We start from the raw sequence: 18,979 nt of genomic DNA on the forward strand, positions 1-18,979 counted from the left end.
TAGAGTTCAACCAATCAGATTACGACTTCGAAACTACCACTCCCGAAATGTTTCCCATTTTGTGTGCCTTATGCATCAGACATTCAGCCAACGGTCTGTGCGTCTAACATCACCCTCACGTTTTTACGCTTTTGATTTTTTTTAATTTAGAACTGAAAAACATGAGTGAATCAATTAAACAGGTTAGTAAAATAATCTGTGATTCAGTTTAAATCATTCAAACTGCTCACTCATAGAGTTTGGACAGGTTTGTGAACAACTCTGTACTACTAAACATAACGTATTTTAATGTATTTTTGAATTAATTAGACAGGACAAAAAAAAAAAAACTTAGCTTCATTTCATTGATTCCCCTCAACAAATAACAAGACACCAGATACAAGGTTTTGAGATGATGGACGAGTAGGAATAGATTGAGGAAGGGAGGGGAGAAGAGAAAGCAAACAGGATCTGTAATAATTTGCACATTCACGCATCAGGGCTTATGCCAATTTGTCAGATCAGTGGACGGACGCTGAGCACAGTTCATCACCCTCACCCCATTCCAATGAAGACACAGCTCGCAGCGCCAAGCAAGACCATCATAGACTCGTACACTCCACCGGGCCTTTAGTCAACCTGTTCAAAAAGCAGCACATCTGCAAAGCACAGTGCTGACGACACGAGAACCAAACAGAAGGAGAGAGAGAACATCAGATAAGAGGGGATTTGTCCTACCCTGCAACACTAATTTACCAAACCGATTCTCCTGAAGCCCATCAGTCCAGATCTGTGAGAGATTAGACGAGTCAGCCAGTGCCCGGCTTTAACACGGCCAATCGCAGGCCGCCTCTCTGCGCTGACTCTAGGCTACCTCTACTAATCAAACTCGAGAGAGAGAAAGGAAAAAAAACGAGGAGATTAAAATGAACACCATTATTCTCATGTTTCCCTCCAGGAAAGCACCAGACTGTTGAGTGTGTGATCTGAAGATTTGCTGTTTGTAATCGCTTGCGCTCGCACCTCTTCCTCTTTTGATCCCGGTTACGTTCATTGGTTTGCTTGGTTTCCTTGTTCCACCCTGCAGGTAGTCAAGTACCCATAATGCCCATCAAAACTGTCTCTGCAATCCTCTCTGCGTGCAGGATTTCTGTCTCGCTGCATACATGAGATTACCTCTCTTTTTTCCCCAGTCAATGTCAAATTCTTCCCGAGGCAGAGAGTCGCTCACTGACAAACAGATCTGGACATGCCGTTTCAGACAAAAAAACGTCCAGAAACCAGGCCTTTGGATATATTCTCCAATAAGTGAAACTAGATTTTGACATTTTCTGAAGAAAATGTGAGTGGCGCTTACACAAGCAGCTCATTGCCACGATGCTACTGTGTTATGTGATTGCTAGCTGGTTGCTTACTAGTAGTTTGCTTACTGGCTAAACTTGAAGCTAGTTTATGACATTAATCAACAGCAAGGTGTTAGCTCTGCTAGTTTTTAAATTATGTAGTTTTTCAGGTCTCTATTGATTGAATTCACAATGTAACTGAAGTACCGAAAGATTTTTCTTCCATATTGTTATGTACATTTGAGTGAAACGGATTATCGAAAAAAGAAATACATAAATACGAGAATACATGTTTCCTCATTTATGAATCTCGTAGGTTTTCCCATTTGGCTTTAACCTTGTTCGCCGCACAACATACAACAGTAAAATTAAGATAAATAAAGATTGCTACTACACAGAAACAATCATAAATTCCAACTGCAATCTAAAGTGGATTTTGATTAAATAATGGGCAGACGTGCATTATTTGTAGTGTTTTATAATAAACTGAATGCTACACCTGTTTAGCATTTCTCATTCTTTACCGTTATAAAAACATCCACATGAGCAATATGAAAAACACATACAGAAGAACAAATATCATTGCATATTTATTTGACTTCATATTTCATCTGTAGAAACGTTTCTCTCAGTTGTTTATGTGCGGAACCGTGCGGCACTCAGAACGAGGAAATGAACACAACGTCGTCATACGGAAGGGCAGGAGTTATGATCACATTATATGATTGACAGCTCTAGAGCGAATGAGCTCTCTTATTCATAACACACGCACAGAAGAAAACTGCTCGGGTACGCTCAAATGAAATTGGACGGCTCGCTTCATCGCAAGGCGACAGGAAAAAAAAATGAGTAGCTAACTAGTAGTAACACTGCTTACCAGTGTTACTGTTAACTAAAACTATTAAAAATCATTTTTGTTAATAAAATAATAATGGTCACACTTTAGTTTAGGGTCAAATTCTCACTATCAGCTAACTATTAACTACGACTTTTACCTCGTAAAAATTTACTGCTTATTAATAGTTAGTAAGGTAGTAGTTAAAGGGTTAATTCACCCAAAAATGAAAATTATACCATGATCTTCTTTCAGACAAACACAGTCGGAGATATATTTAATATATTAAATATCCTGGCTCTTCCATGCTTTTTAATGGTAGTGAATGGGGGGTGCAATTTTAAAGCCCAAAAAAAGTGCATCCATCTATCATAATTATAATCCATACGGCTAGAGGGGGTTAATAAAGGCCTTCTAAAGCAAAGCGATGCGTTTTTGTAAGAAAAATATCCATATTTAAAACTTTATAAACTAAGGGTGTACTCACACTAGGCACGGTTGCCTTTAACCGAGCCCGAGCGCGATTGTCCCCCCTCCCCACTCACATTGCACTTAACGTTCCAGGCCGGAGCACGTTGACGTCATATACGATGCAATTTTTTGAATGAAAGAAAACAGGAAGAAATGTACTTTCACTAAGATACTGCCTAATATAGGCTATTTATAATTTATGTCGCACAGCGATTTTCAATAGCACGTATGAGAGGATTATTACGAAGGCAGCTGACGCTAATGGAGGAATTTGCAGCTTTACTTGCAAACTACAATTCCTATTCATCAATAAGTCTAGAATCAGACACATTATAAACCCAAATACACTCGAATTAATTACATGAATTGATAAGCGTACTATCAAAGTAGTAATAAAGGTTGTCTGAATGCCGTCATAATGATGACAGTAGCGCACACAAAAGTAGTAGCTGTTCCATGCTCTGACACGGTTAGCGCTCACACTGCATGCGAATCGTGCTCGAGCCCAACCGAACCGCGCTCTGGCCCACTTCTTCCAAGCGGACCAGGGCCTGCTAAACGAACCGCGCCCGGGCACGGAACAGAGCGATCACACTTGTCAAACAAACCAGGCTTTGGGGGTCAAGCGCACTCAGGCACGGTTCAGAGCGCCTAGTGTGAGTACACCCTAAAATAACTAACTTCCATATTTGGAAAGCCATATGGATTATTTTTATGATAAATGGATGCACTTTTTTGGGCTTGAAAATCACGCCATTATAAAGCTTGGAAGAGCCAGGATATTTTTAAATATCTCCCTTTCCTGAAAGAAGATAGTCATATACACCTAGGGTAAGTATATCATGGGATAATCTTCATTTTTGGGTCAACTAACCCTTTAAGTTTAGGTATTGGGTAGGATTAAGGGATGTAGAATGTGGTCATGCAGAATAAGGCATTAATATGTGCTATATAAGTACTAATAAACAGCCAACATTCTAGTAATATGCAAGCTAATAAGCAACTAGTTAAGAATTGGACCCTAAAATAAAGTGTTACTGTTAATAATATATAAATAGCCCACCACCAAGACTCTATGATATTTTGGTATGGATATAGTAATGAACTTTCACCAATTTCTTCATTAACCAGGCATAAATCATACATTTGTCCACTCATAATAGCATGCCTCTAATCAACAAGTTGCATGATTTAAGGAATCATTCATGTCTGTGGCACAGACGGTTACACTCTGAATGTTTAACACTTAGTTATGAAAACATATGGGCAATAGAAACAGTGATGCTTGTCTTAGCACACACCACTAATAACTGACAAAGTGGGGTGTAAAGCAGCTGCGCAGCCAGAGGAGCAGAGCGATGACATCAGAGGGCGGTGATTTCCAGAGAGAACTGGCACGACGGCTACAGTCGACATTCCAAAGGTCAAGGCATCGCAGCAAAGCCAAAGGTACATTTTTGTAAGCTTTGCCCACACCACAGGGGAATGGTTAACAAACAAAAGCCCCACGCTCCCCCAGGGCCCAGACAGGATCCCAGAGCAAAGTCGCAGAGATCCTGCATCTGTCTTTTTAAAAAAAAAACAACAAACAAAAACACAGAGTCAGTTTCCTCCTGGACTGCACTAAACCCAACGCAGACTCATTTCTCCCAAGGACCCCTTACTCACTGAGGGCCAGATCAGGGTTCCTCTCACCCCTGACCCTATGGAGAGAGAGAGAGAGAGAGACGGGGGCCTTGGATTTGCTTGGGTAGATTTGCACAAAGCCTGCTCCATGGGACACAGCAGGAAATGCAAGATTACAGTGTGTGTTTTTGCGCTCTCTCTGAAACATCCTCGTTTATTTGGCTTACATGGAGGCTAGTCACAAACGTAATGAGGAGAAATGCATGTTGACAACATGTCTCAGAGTGTTCACATCGTGACTCATCCAATCTGGATCGGTTATGTCAACAGACAAAACAGGCGTCCGTCTTCTGCAGTGCCCTCATATTAAAGTTCTCCTATCAAACATGCAGCGTAGAAAAACAACAAGAGCCGGGAAGTACCGGACCAACAGCATTCCTCTGCTAATGCGCTTTAACCTGACAAGGTACCTGCATTCCCTTGAAATTCAGCATGGTATTTCATCAAAACCACAAACTATCATTCTTAGTGCCTCTTGACAACAGCATATAAGCTAGTAAGTTGCTCTACAACCCTGACCATATTTTGAGTTCTAGGGCTGATGAGGGTTCATGATAAGGAAAACCTAAAAAAATAAAAAATTTAACTTACAACACATGCATTCATGTTGGTTTCACATGGTTTGAAAAACATTTTCATACATCAGTTTCAATTAAATGGCTCTAATAAAGTCATGTGGTGTAACTGTCAAAACTACAACTAAAACCATTCGTTAATTGAAATAAAGCTGAAATGATGAAATAAAATAAACTATTACATGAACAACTTAAACAAAAAATTAGAACTGAAATAAAATAAGTTGAATTACTAATATTACTATAACTCAAATAAATATAAATTAAAGCTAAATAAAAAATGGTAACCACCAAGTAAAAGTAATAACATTTTCCTTACACCTTGAAAACAAGTGTATCATTCTTTCAAATGTAAATTTTTGAATATATTTTCAAGGTAAAAAGTATTTTTTGCAAATATCATTGAATTTTCATTCATAAATATTTTGGGACACACCGATATGTAAATTTTGGCCGATACGATAACCGATAATTCTTTATATTTGAAAGCCGATAAACGATATATTGGCCGATAAATCTAAGTCCAACCTTTTATATAATTTGGGATATAATTTATATATATTTTTTAAATATAATTTCTGATTACAAAAACAAGTCTCACAATTCACAAATCCAAAGCACACAATAATAATGCCCTCATTATAATTTTATGTAGCCTATATGACATATTTGCGCTGCACATGTTGCACTGTTTTTTTTTCTTTTTGAAGTGATTCCAATCATATTTCAAGCAATTCAAAATCATCATGGCGAACAGTGCATATCTGAAGTGTCTCAGCTTAAGTAAATAACCCATTATTTATCGGCTTTAATAATTTCCTATTTTACCTTTGTTCCTGTTTTTAGGTTGAATAATTTTATTATAACTAAAGTACTAAAGGCCTTTTTTCATTATATCAGGGCAGTTGTATCATTTCTGACATTTTTGCGTTTATGTCCCACGAAAAATAAATTTTAAATTACATAAAGTAATCAAAGGAAATGTGTATTCAAATCAATGTATGTATATATATTCTGAATGTCATATCATTGACCCTTTTATTGGATTTCAACAAAACAGGTTCTTATCTTAGGGCAATTTTTTTGGCTTATAGTCACTTATTTCCCTCCTGAACAGTTTTTATTTTTGCTTGCACTTCACAATTGACTCTCAAGATAAAGATCAATCCCTACAAGCCAACATAAAACAAGGCCCTAAAAATTGATTCAAGTTACATATAGATTTAAAAAAGGTGCAATAACTCTCCCATCACATGTCTTAAAGTTAATAACTATTATTACAGTGCGAGTGAGGTTGAGAGTGCTCCTGACATTTGAAGTAATTGTTCTTCGAGCTCTAGTAGTCCCTGAAGCAAAGGTCGTGACGTTCCTGTGCGTCGCCTTGGATTCTGACAAGCCATCTGCTTGACACCGAGGCCGGCTACGATCGTTTTTTAAATGCTACACATGGAGCAAAAGATCAAAATATCAGGGACGGATCCCAAACAGGCAACAAATCAAACTTTTGCTGTACAAAAGCAGCTAACATTTCAAAAAACTATGCTGGTGTGATGATACGACCGCTCTGGAGGGTTATATTTCTAGCCAGATTGCAAAGATAACCGTTTAGCAACTGGAAGTAGAACTAAATAAACAAATCTATTTCCTCTTGTGAGAAGCCATATGGAAGTGCTGAAATAAAGCAAAGGCCCTTTTCCACCAGCCTGAGAAGCACTTGACTCGCTGTCTCATATGAATCTCATCCATCTTCCCAGCCATGACGCTGCTTGTTTTATAGCTGCTTTCCCGCTTGCCGGCGATAGCACGGGCATCATTAGCTAAGTGTGACCAAGATGACAAGCCGTTGCAAGGGCGCTCGATAACACCAGGCCCAGCACCTTTAAGCAACGCAGCACTTACTCATGAGTGAGCGTCCGGCACTGTCACCAGATAAGGAAAGAGCTGGCCAGATAAAAAAACGGTCCCAGATGGTTCTCTTATCACATGATGTAAGGAGAAGTGTTTGTCATTATGCAGCAAGACACACCTCAGAAAGGAATGACCAATGTGTTAGTATAACTATTTCCCACACTGTCACCATGCCATTTGACAAGTGTTGCTATAATAAAAAAAAAACATTACTCATTGATACTATGCTTCAGCGCTCAAAAAGTTCTGGAGTAACACTGAAAAAAATAGCATTTCAGATTGACATGAGGGGAAGTACATAATGAGAGAGAAATGTTATTTTTGGGTGAACAATTCCTTTATTGCACCATAGCTACAGCCCCTTTTGAAACAAGTTAACCACTTAATTTCAATTTCCATTGGTCTTCGCTGGTTTGTGAGGAATGTAATAAGTTTTATGTAATAAAAGATAGATATTTACTTTGTTAAATATGTTAGTTAATGTCAGCTGACTATTTATAATTTGACACTAGTGTTGTTATTGTTAACTAAAATTCAAACTATTAAAAATCTTTTTTGTTCATTAAAATAAAGCTGAAATAAAATATAAATATTAGATGAAAAATGCATTTTATATTAGATTTGCCAACTAATTTTAAAGTTGAAGCACTAAAATGACTAAAACTGAAATAAAAATACATTAAAGCTAAACAGAAATGTTAAGAAACAAATAAAAAAAAGAACACTAATAACAAAAGCACATTTTAATTTAACAAAAATAAAACAAATTAAAATGAAAACTGAAAATATTAAAATAAAAGCCAATTCAAAATATTTTAATAATACTACATAATAGTACTTATATACCACTAAAATAACAGCATTTTAAAAACACAACACATATGGCGGGACACTCAAAATGCACCTGCCAAAGTTCTCCAGTGGCAGTGCATTCAAAAAATTATAATGTCAACTTTGTTGCAAACTAACTGCTAAAGCACATTTCAATGATAGCATGCTAATTGAAGGTGCAGTAGGTGATCTGGGAAATGCTAACCTTAGCCTGCTAGCATTGAAAGCAAATCGCCGTCCAAAGCCACGCCTCCTCTAAAACACATGAACGCGCACACACCGCTGTTCTCAGCAAAGCATCACAAGAGACGGTGTTAAACTACCTCATGTCTCAAAGCACATAACATTACAATAATAATGAACGTAAACAACTTAGAGAGCTTGTGCCTGACTGCTGCAGATTCATTTCAGTGTTGATACTGTTTGACATGGATACACATTCCGAATCTGAGGACGTGAACAGCTTCAGTTACAACGTCATTCGTTGCCATCTCTTAATTACAGTAGTTATGGTGTGAACGCAGCATAAGCTCATTGTTTTGATTCGATAGGAACTGTAAAATGTGGCCAATGTTTGTTTGCGGTGCTCCGTGACTTACGTCTGCATAGCATGAAACGCCCGATGACATATGGTGTCTGCGCAAACGGTATGCGAGGGTATATAAAAACATACGCTGGCAGGCAGGTAGGACATCGTATTATTTAATTCGGACCGAATATAAAGATTGAATGAACATTTTATGGTCCTACGCCTTCCATAGACGATATACATTTATAAAAATACATTTAGACCTTTAGAACAGTGATTCCTATCAGGATATGAGGAGGATTTCAGCCAGAATAACAAAAAAAAGTTTCTGTAGAGAATCACCTATTGCACCTTTAACGTAATTCTCTAATACTCACTAATAGATTACTCAGTTGTCTAGAATCAAATTTTGACTGTATATGAATATGGTGACCCAACCTAACCGAAAAAAAACAGGGTGTAGATCTAATGAAGACTAATTGTTCGTACAACCCAGACTAGTTGAATTTGATTTGTTGTTTTGTATTACAACTCTAGTAAAGGTGCAACACATTGGCAAAATTTTAGTGAAATACAGCGGGGGAAAAAAAATAACTGTCTATCATTAATAGAATAACGAAGTATGAAGCACAGCTCACACTGAAGCATCTTGCTGTTGGTCAACGCGGCAAATTCGTGTGAACCCGTGGAGAAATCTGTGCAGGGAAATCTTTTGCCCTCACATGAAATAAGATTCACAGAATAACGGTAAACATTGTCATACCTTAAGACTGCTCAGAGACGCATGCAACAGTTGTGCATATTTCTCAGTCTGCCATTTCTCTTTCCAGCCCTAATTCTATTCAAACACTGTCTGCCACTGAGGTCATTTCAAGACGGCCAATTGCTTCACTCCACCCTTGTGGTGACTGAATTCGCTCAGTAAGCACTGGGCAGTGTTAAAGGCCACTGCAGTGGTAACGAAGTTTCTGCGAGCAGACAGCCTCATCTAACAGCTTCTGACAAGGTGCTGGCCTTCCGGCACCCTGGGCGCCTGCCGAAGTTTAAGCACAGACGTAAAGAGATGGGAAGAGGGGAGTAAGATTAGAGGGCCAGTGCAAGAACTCATGATAGCATCATGCCTTCACTCGTTCACACATTTGGGCATTTTCAAACCCCCTTCTCCCATGACTGCTCATCTTCCCGTGATTAAACCTGCTATAGCTAATTATACGTTACATTGCAACGACTCTCTTCCTCCATTTCTGCCTGGCAGGTGGAAACGCTGGAAGTCACAATTGAAGCTATAAAAGAGTTTTCAAACGGTAAATGTAATGTAATTTCTTTTTATCTGATGAAGTCATAATCAGGCGAGGCTCACTTGCGAGTGCCTGCTGTGCTCTTTCGAGCACTACTTGCACACAATTCATGAGGATTGATGAAGTGCTAAAGGAAAAATCTTTTAGAAATCTAGTTCTTAGAAGTTCTTATAAATGTACTGTTTGTATTAATGTTGGTTTCATTTCGAAAAATGTCAAGACCATTTTCAAGAAATTGTTTATTTTAACGTCATGTGGTGTAACCATCAAAAAAGCAATAACATGTTCCTTACACAATACATGTAAATGTACTCAGCAATATTATGTCCAAAAAAAATTCAAGGTAAATACACTATTGTTCAAAAGTTTGGGGTTAGTAAGATTTTTTGTTTATGAAAGATATCGCTTTTTCTCACCAAGGCCGCATTTATTTGATCAACAATACAGTAAATACTCTAAAATTGTCTGATATTATTAGAATTTAAAATAACTGTTTTCTATTTTGATATTTTGCAAAATGCAACTTATTTCTGGGAAGCAAAGCTGAATTTTCAGCATCATTACTCCAGTTCTTTTTTTAATGATTTATAAACGATTAAGCCAAACTACTTAAGGTTTCCTTCAAGAATTGTTTAATTGTACAAGATTTATTAAATATAATATATTAACTAAGACATGCTCATCATATGTCCCTCATATTAAGTCATTGTGTGTGAATTGCATTTTTAAAATATTTTTGAATAAACTAATAGATCTAAAAAACATGAGCATCACGTTGTTGACCCATGAAACGGTTGCCAAATGAAGCACACGTTTTTAATTTTGATTATCCCTTGACCGGTAGCAAATTGTATTCGAAGGAATGGAGGTATGTAATAATGTTCATCCCCCACAGAGAGGCCTGACATCCAGCTAAGCCCTTTCATACGGCAGTCTACTAGCCCTTCTCTCCTTGTTTTTTCACTTACCCCCTACCAGGAGCATCTCTGGTGGACATCCTGCAGGAAACGAAACGCCGCTGAAGGAAAGAGGGGATTCCCAACAATCGCAATGTAGCGACAAAAACTGCAAGGGCACCTCCAAAAGAAACGGAGGCTGAAAAATGATCAAACAAAGAAGGGAGAGCGAAGAAGAGGGCTTCTTTTGGAAATCACATGCCAAGCCGTTTTCTTCCCAACAATACCAACAGCAAACACTGGAGACACCAAAACATGTTATAAAGAAAAAAACTGAGGCGAGTGGGAGGAGGCCGTGGCGGCGATCCACTCGTATTTCTCTGCCTTGGTGTGAAGAAAAACTACAAAACGCTCACATAACCAAAGCCCAGAAATACAGACGCAAGGAGAAATAGTTTCAGTTTGGCGGGAGTCCGCCATGTCTGTGGGAGGTGAAATTCCTGAATGTTACAGAAAGTTCTTCCTGTGGGCCATCTTTGCTCGGTTTCTGTTCATCTCTCTTGTTTCCCAGATGCTCTCATCTGTAGGTAAAATGCTGAGTCACTGAGAGCTGCACTCAAGGCCACAGGAGTGGCTGGAGACAGCAGAGAGACAGATTATTGACAGAATGTACATAGCTGATCCACACGAGCCAGTGCAGTTTCTGGGAACATGCACTGGGGAAATGGTTGGGAGGCTCTTTTATGAATGTATAACACTACTAGACCATTTCCTGAGAGCTTCTGTATATTTGCAGCACACACTTGATGCCTACACGAGGAAAATAAAGCAGAACTGCAGATAGCAAAGCAGGGCTCGACAATAAGGTCTGCCAGACGGCCAGGGAATTTTCACTGTCATGATTGGGCCACTGCTGCATCGTCATGAAAGTTTATCATTTGCAGTTGCAAATGTAAAGATTCAAGTGATTTTAAACCATTTAAGTACATGAAGACGTGAAAGAGAACTCAATTCGGTACTCGCACGTTGTCTGACATGGTTTTCTTTGCGCACACATCCAAAGCGCGCACACAGAAATCCAATTCTCAGAGTGCCAGTACCAAACTGAGTTCTCTTTCATGTCTTCTTACACTTAAATGGACAAATACAGACAAAATTATGTCAAAATGCCCGTCTTGGTGAGTATCCTCACGAACAGTCGGTTATGTAAACAGTTGAAAAAGAAAATGCATGTGTCAGTATATTGGATCTGTGCATTCGCACTTAAAGTGACAGCAGCCTAATAAACCTGCTGCTGACTGTGTAATCAAACAAACAAACAAAAAAAAAAAAAGACAGAAAATGAGTTTTGTAACTTTCATAATGATTAATCTATATTTTATTTAAAAAGTGAAGACTGTGCAGTGTTATTTTACATTTGATTACTATTCAATTTCTGTACCTGAATACTACTGTTATTAGACCTGAAAAAATTAAAGCACTGCATGTTTCATTTGTATCTTTGTTTTAAATGTATTTACATGTGTTATTGTTTAGAATTTGATTATCTGTTCTTTTGTTACTGACTGTTTTCTTGTCTTTAATAAAGTTTGAACTTTGTGCTAGTAGTTTTTTTGTGGTACTGTGAACAGTAAAATTTCACTGGTATCTAAAGTTGTGCTGTCATAACCTTATTTATTAGAATACAAGGTTACACAGGTGAAAAAAACTATTTTAAGTTATTTATTTATTACCCCTTTTGTGGTGGGGCCAGTAAAAAGTTTGGCCTGGCAAGTAAAAATCTGAACCACTGGCCCAAATGGGCCACAAGAAAAAATCCTTAGAAAAAAAAAAATCCCATTCAGTCCTGCAAAAGTCATGCCAAAAAACATCCAGGAACTTCATCGCCATGGACACTATTCTTTAAAACAACGTGAAGGCCATTGTTGCAAAGTGCTATAGCGGGTGATTCAAAACTCTCTGACAATAGACAGTTGCCCATTGTAGAAGAAAGTGTCCCCACCCCCTCTCAAACCCACAACAATGTGTTCATTTCGAAAATGGAGCTTCCAATGTGAGTCATTTTCTTATCAATTCTTTATCTAGACTCTACTGGGGGTTTCTGGGTAAGCTGTGATGTTTAACACAGCATTTCTTACCCCAGAGAAACTCCTTAGTTGTTGCCCACTATCAAATGCCTCCTGTCGAGAAAAATAACAAAGGGGGGGAGTGTTAGGAGCAGATTTCCTCATGGAAATTCAGATACTCATTAGAAAATGCCAGTTTCCTTTCCTTGTAATCCAGCCTCAAACAAGGCAGCAATTCAGAGCAGAAGTGGTGTAATCTAGGGAACGCATGCTAAACCAGCTATAATTAGCTCTTTACTTTATCAAACACAACCCAATTCTCAACTCAATTCATGCTCACTTTTCCCCCCACATCAAACAAAGGCCTACTCAGAAGCATTCAGGGTTTCATTCTTGCCGAGTCCTGCAAATCGCCTCAAAACAATGACTGTCTGCGTTAATATGACTTTTAAGTCATTCTGGGAAACATAACAATACTGTGGAAACTAAGACTGTGTCACAGTGCCATAGCTAGTCAATGCTTATAGTGACCACATTTGAGCCATCTGCTTGTTTTTCCATACAAACACAAAGACTCTGCAGCCTAAATAAAGCTCAGATTCCTCTGTAAGACAGCAGATGACTGAACCGAATACTGTTTACGACAAACAATCTAAGGGCATAATTAACGCAAAGACATCAACGGTATTATGACTACATTTTTACATTACAAAGTGCCACTTGACCATGCAAAACTCACCGCCACCATGCCAGGGTGTTGTAAGCAAGAATATTTGGCCAAAAAAGCAAACAAAATTAAATTTTCAGTTTCGGCCGAAATAGTTTTAAACCCGGAACACACCAAGCCGACGCCGACGTCGACGAACTAGTGGCGACGAAAGCAGACTGCGGGGTTGGCTCACGTCGGCAGCGCCTTGGTCCAAAGTTGCCCTGACACACCAAACTTACGCTCGACAGCCGACGGCCAAGCAGCCGACCGTTCTGCGCCTGCGTACCAGCAGGTGGCAGTAGCTCAACAGCCAATCAGAATGTTCAGATGGACCGACTGACCGACGAGCTCAACATGTCGAATCAGCCAAAAAAAGCCGACGAGGACCAACTTCAGCCAACGGTGCGGAACACACTGAGAAAACTTAGTCAGCTGACAAACAAAAACTGCCCGACGGCTGTCCGTCGGCTTGGTGTGTTCCGGGCTTTAGAGGGCCAAAATCATTGACCGATCGACACAAAACTGATAAGCTACAACAGGTAAACATGTCAGCCGTGTGAAAGCACTTCACCGTGACCAAAAATAATGGTAGCTATACATAAAATGTTTGCGTTGTTGAAGAAATTTTACTACGACTTGTGAACACGACACCCTGAACATCATACTGAATTCAATTACAGAACTACATATATTGAATTACCGAAATGTTATTTTCAGTTTTCGGTTAAATAAAATTTGGTGCATCACTATCGCCAAGGTGTTGCCAAGGCCTTCAGAATGGATGTTAGCATGTTGCTATCCAGTTATTGGGATGTTTTGGGCAGGTTTGGACAAGAAAATTAGCTAAGCTAAAAGTTTAACATTTAAAGTAGCTGGTAACAAAATAAGCCAAAGGGCAAAAGTAACTTTCTACATTTAAACTACTTTAACTTTTACTTTAACTAACTGAAACATCCAAAAAATTGCTAATTCTCAAATCGCTCTAATGTGTTCTAATTATAAACAGCTAACAGAAAATACCTGACACACAACTTAATTTTGGAAGTATTGTTGGAGAAAATTAGTTTGTCGAAACAATCACACTGCTTAATTATTAAAATAGGTTTGCAACTCAAAACCTGCATCATTTCAAAAACTAGTGATGCAACTACCGAGAAATGTAGCTTCGCTATTTGTAGCAACACTATACACCCAACACTGTTTCAGGGTGGTTGCTAAGGCTAGAGGTTTGTTTAAATCCCAACCCTAAGTATGAGCAATACTGATAGTGATGCTTGCCTTAGCAAGCACAACTAATTACTCAATCGTGACATGCTGAATTCAAGGAGAAAATGGAACTGGAAAAATAAATGAGAAGGATTAAATTACCAATCACCCTTTCTGCAACTTTTGGCAAGTGGACGGGTCTTACGGGCCAGACACTTGGCAGATGAACAGTGGCTCGCCTCACGCTGAAGGCACAGCCAAAGGGCTTAGATGGATCACAGACGCTTCTGTTCGTGCAAATCACACGTATATTAGCAAAGGTGGAAAGCATTTAGAGGTGTGCTTGTCCAGCAAATGTCCCTATTAATACTAATGTCAACTTCAAATGTCTAAATATCAAGCTTATAATAGCCAAAATAGCACATTATCCCACAGTTTCACAGACAAGGCTTAAGCTAGTCCCAAACTAAAATGCATGTTTGAGCTGTTTTAACAAAGCAACTTGCACTGACATAATATATCAGTGCCATTGTTTTGTCTCAAGATGTACACCAGTAATGTTTTTTTTTTCTAGGGTACGTTTATAAAAGCTACTTAAATCCCCTAATTGAACTAAGGCCTAATCCTGGCTTAGTCTAAACCCTGTTTGTGAAACCGGGCCTAGGTGTCTGGTCTCAGATCCGGACTGCATATATGGTGACTGGATCACGTCAGCTGATATATATATGCGAGATAAAGTGAACAGGGCTGAGGAATGAGAGATTAAACACTCATAAACCCACGAAGTTTATCTAGCGTTTCCATCGGCCGGCTCGCAATGTTTGTGAATTTCTGGGAAAGCAAAGCCGCTCCTACAACAGATTGCAATCACAGCGTCTCTCCGAGTTCTGTCTACCTGTTCAAAGTTACAGAGACAAGACATGACAACAAATCACAGTTTTTCTCCACTAAATTCCAAAGCAGAAATCTCCTATAAGGTCAGTTCAACCAAAAATGTGATCCTTTACACACCTTTAATGTTGTTCCAAACAGTCTTGTGTGGAGCACAAAAACAGCCATCTAGCAGAATGTCCAAGCTGCTGTTTTTCATACAATGAAAGCATGTAGTCATACAGGTTTGCAATAGCATGAGGGTGAGTAAATGATGGTATTTTTGATGCCCCTTTAAAAACACTCACTTGCGAAACCATCCTCAACTCCAACTATTAACCTCCACTCAGAGCACATGCTACAGAGGAGAAACATGGCAGTTGTGCTCAAAGCCAGAAGAGTTTCATTACGTTGAATCCTCCTGCATTCTTCACATTTCAGCTAAGGGGCTCGGAGGGGTCGCGGGGTCTGCGTTCAGAAATGAAAGATCATAGGAAGGAACACATGCTTCACTTGAACGATTTAGAGTCTCTAATGTTCAGACTTTGTAACAGGAAGGCAGTATAACAGGTATGCGATTTATTAAGCGTTGCTTCAGCACAGGCTGCCCATGGTACATGTACACTAGGACAAGGCAAGCAGATAAATGATCAGAATGTCTTGTTTACTTACTACTAAAGGGACTTCAAGGGATATTTCACCCTAAAATAAATATTCTGTCATTTACTCACTTTTATGTCATTCTAAACCTGACTGACTTTCTTCTGCAAAACACAAAAAGATGCTCTTTAATAGAACGTCGGGGTCCAAAAATTTTGGATCCTAATGGCTTTCATTGCATGGACAATTTTTTTTTTTTAATAATAATCCAATTTTATGAGGTGGCGATTTTGTAAAAAAAACAAAGAAAAAACAAATTTACTGTGTGATCCCGATGTACCGATATGAAAATTTTGTCCGATACCGATAACCGATAATTCTTTATATTTGAAAGCCAATAATTGATATACTGGCAGATAAATCTAAATATCATATTTCAAGCAATTCTAAAATATCATGGTAAACAGTGCACATATGAAGTGTCTCAGCTGAAGGAATTATTTATCAGCTTAATTATATCGGCCAAATTTTCTTATGAGGCAGATGATGATAACATTAAAAATAAACATATCGGCCGATACCGATATGGTGGCCAATATATATCGTGCATCCCTACTATGTGATTCATATTAAAATGTATGATTTTTTAAAACAAAAATATGACTGTCCACCCTTGAACCTGTTAGTGAGGCACAAACAGAGAATACGATTTCACACAAATTCGCCACTAATTTGCCAAATTAGTTGTGAATTGCCATTAGAGTGTGCTAAAATATATTCTTTTGTGTTGCAGAGAAAAAAGTAAGTCATACAGATTGTGGAATGACATAAGCATGAGTAAATGATGACAGAATGTCAATTTTAGAGTGAACTATCCCTTTAAACGTCTCATAAAAGAGCAGAATAACAAGAGAAATGAGCCTTTCTGCTAATACTCCAATGGGAAATGGCCCCAGAGTTTGACTGAACAGACATTCCAACCCTTATCGTTCATTCCTGATTTGATGGACTTTCATCTGCATGAGGAACACAGACTCATTTTTACTCAATCAAGCATCGTCAACAAATTCCTCACCGTCTGACTTGTGCACTAGCTGATATTCTTGTGTATCTTCCAAGCTACATCATGTCTTCCCTGAAGAAATAACAGTCTGATTCAACTGATATTTCATTGTCAAAGCGGTTTTAAAAATGATGCCCCTGAATGCAAGAAGGCAACACATCACCAAAAGGTTTCAGATAGGAGCCACAGACTAATCTGTTACACATGTGACAGTCGAGCAGAACAAATATACACCGTCATCATCAAGCACACAAACACCAATCTGGAATATTTCAAATAACCTGGACTGTGCCAGATAAAGACTAGGCGGGGAATTTACTCAAGTTAGATAAAGAGTAATCTTAAAATAAGTTAATCATAAGTACTGTTCAATATATCAGCCAAGTCAACTAGTAGCTGATTTATTAAAGGGTTAGTTCACCCAAAAATGAAAATTACATCATTAATTACTCGTTCTACACCTGTAAGACCTTCGTTCATCTTCGAAACACAAATTAAGATATTTTTGATAAAATCCGATGGCTCAGTGAGGCCTCTACTGCCAGCAAGATAACTAACACTTTCAATGCCCAGAAAGCTACTAAAGACGTATTTAAAACAGTTCATGTGACTACAGTGGTTCAACCTTAATATTATAAAGCGACGAGAATATTTTTTGTGTGCCAAAAAAACAAAATAACTACTTTTCAACTAGTGATGGCCGATTTCAAAACACTGCTTCATGAAGCTTCGAAGCTTTACGAATCTTTTGTTTCGAATCAGTGGTTCGGATCGCATATCAAACTGCCAAAGTCACGCGAACCATTGAAATTTCAAAACACTTATGACGTAACGAAGCCTCATTTACTGACTTCGGCGATCCGAACCACTGATTTGAAACAAAAGATTCATAAAGCTTGGAAGCTTCATGAAGCAGTGTTTTGAAATCGCCCATCACTAGATATTGTTGAAAAGTCGTTATTTTGTTTTTTTGGAGCACAAAAAGTATTCTCGTCGCTTTATAATATTAAGGTTGAACCACTGTAGTCACATGACCTGATTTAAATATGTCTTTAGTAGCTTTCTGGGCATCTGAAAGTGTTAATTATCTTGCTGGCAATGCAGAGCCATCGGATTTTATCAAAAATATCAGGGTAAATATATAGGGTGAGTAATAAATGACATAATTTTCATTTTTGGGTGAACTAACCCTTTAATAAATAGTACTTATGACATCTGCATTTGCCAATCACGGTTACAACATAACTGATTAAAAGAAGTATATGTAATGCAATTGAATGATAGCAGCATTACTAGCTCAAAATAACAAAATACGACTAGTTCTGTTATAATAATCTCAATAATGTCAAAGCAATGGATATTGCCTGATTAATTTTAACATCTGGGGTCTAACAGGGTTATATCTCACTCAATTTTGCTGTAACTTCAGCCAAGATATGACATAAATTAATATAACAGATACACACTTTTATGAAAACCTCAGTATATGCATATAGCTACCCTAGTCATACTGAACTACCGTGCAATAGGTCAGGAACGGACCTCTACCAGTTCCCCAGCCTGTTCTGAATTTAGAGGGAGTATAGGTCAATACCAGCTGTTTTTGGAACATCAACTAGAGGATTCAACCAAACTCAAATCTTCCTAAACAAACAGTATATTTCTTTTCTCTTTTTAACACACAAAAAAAGTCATTTAGAACCAGCACTCGCAAAAAAAAAAGTAAAATGTTAAAATCAGAGAACTTTACTGTATTATGCCACAAAAGGTCCATATTTTGGTAAAGCCTTTGAGAAATAGGTGTTTATAACGTAACCTGCATAATCCAAATAAAGACCATTCTTTAAATAGAAATACTGGACATACCATTTACTATTCCAGTCATCATTGTAGATGATAAGATAACTCAATTCTACTTCCTTAACAATAACAAAACTTAACAAAATGTATATTTCCAATTGCAAAATATACATCAGCATGTTTTAATCATAAAAAATGTTTAGATTAAAAAAGCCTCCTCCTCCTGTTTCTTCAATAGCTAGCTACTATCACCTGAAATTATCTTTTTGTGGGCATGTAAGGAATTAAATATGTTGGATAGGGAGTTTTATGAC

General features: G+C 38.1%; 1 protein-coding gene across 3 annotated transcripts in view; it reads right to left on the reverse strand.

The window, feature by feature from the left end:
• arhgap35a (Rho GTPase activating protein 35a) overlaps window positions 1-18,979 on the reverse strand; it is a 92,317-nt gene that overhangs the window by 72,127 nt on the left and 1,211 nt on the right. The gene's annotated exons all lie outside the window — the stretch shown is intronic.

Source organism: Ctenopharyngodon idella, chromosome 15 (assembly GCF_019924925.1).
Source record: "Ctenopharyngodon idella isolate HZGC_01 chromosome 15, HZGC01, whole genome shotgun sequence".
Classification (NCBI taxonomy): Eukaryota; Metazoa; Chordata; class Actinopteri; order Cypriniformes; family Xenocyprididae; genus Ctenopharyngodon; species Ctenopharyngodon idella.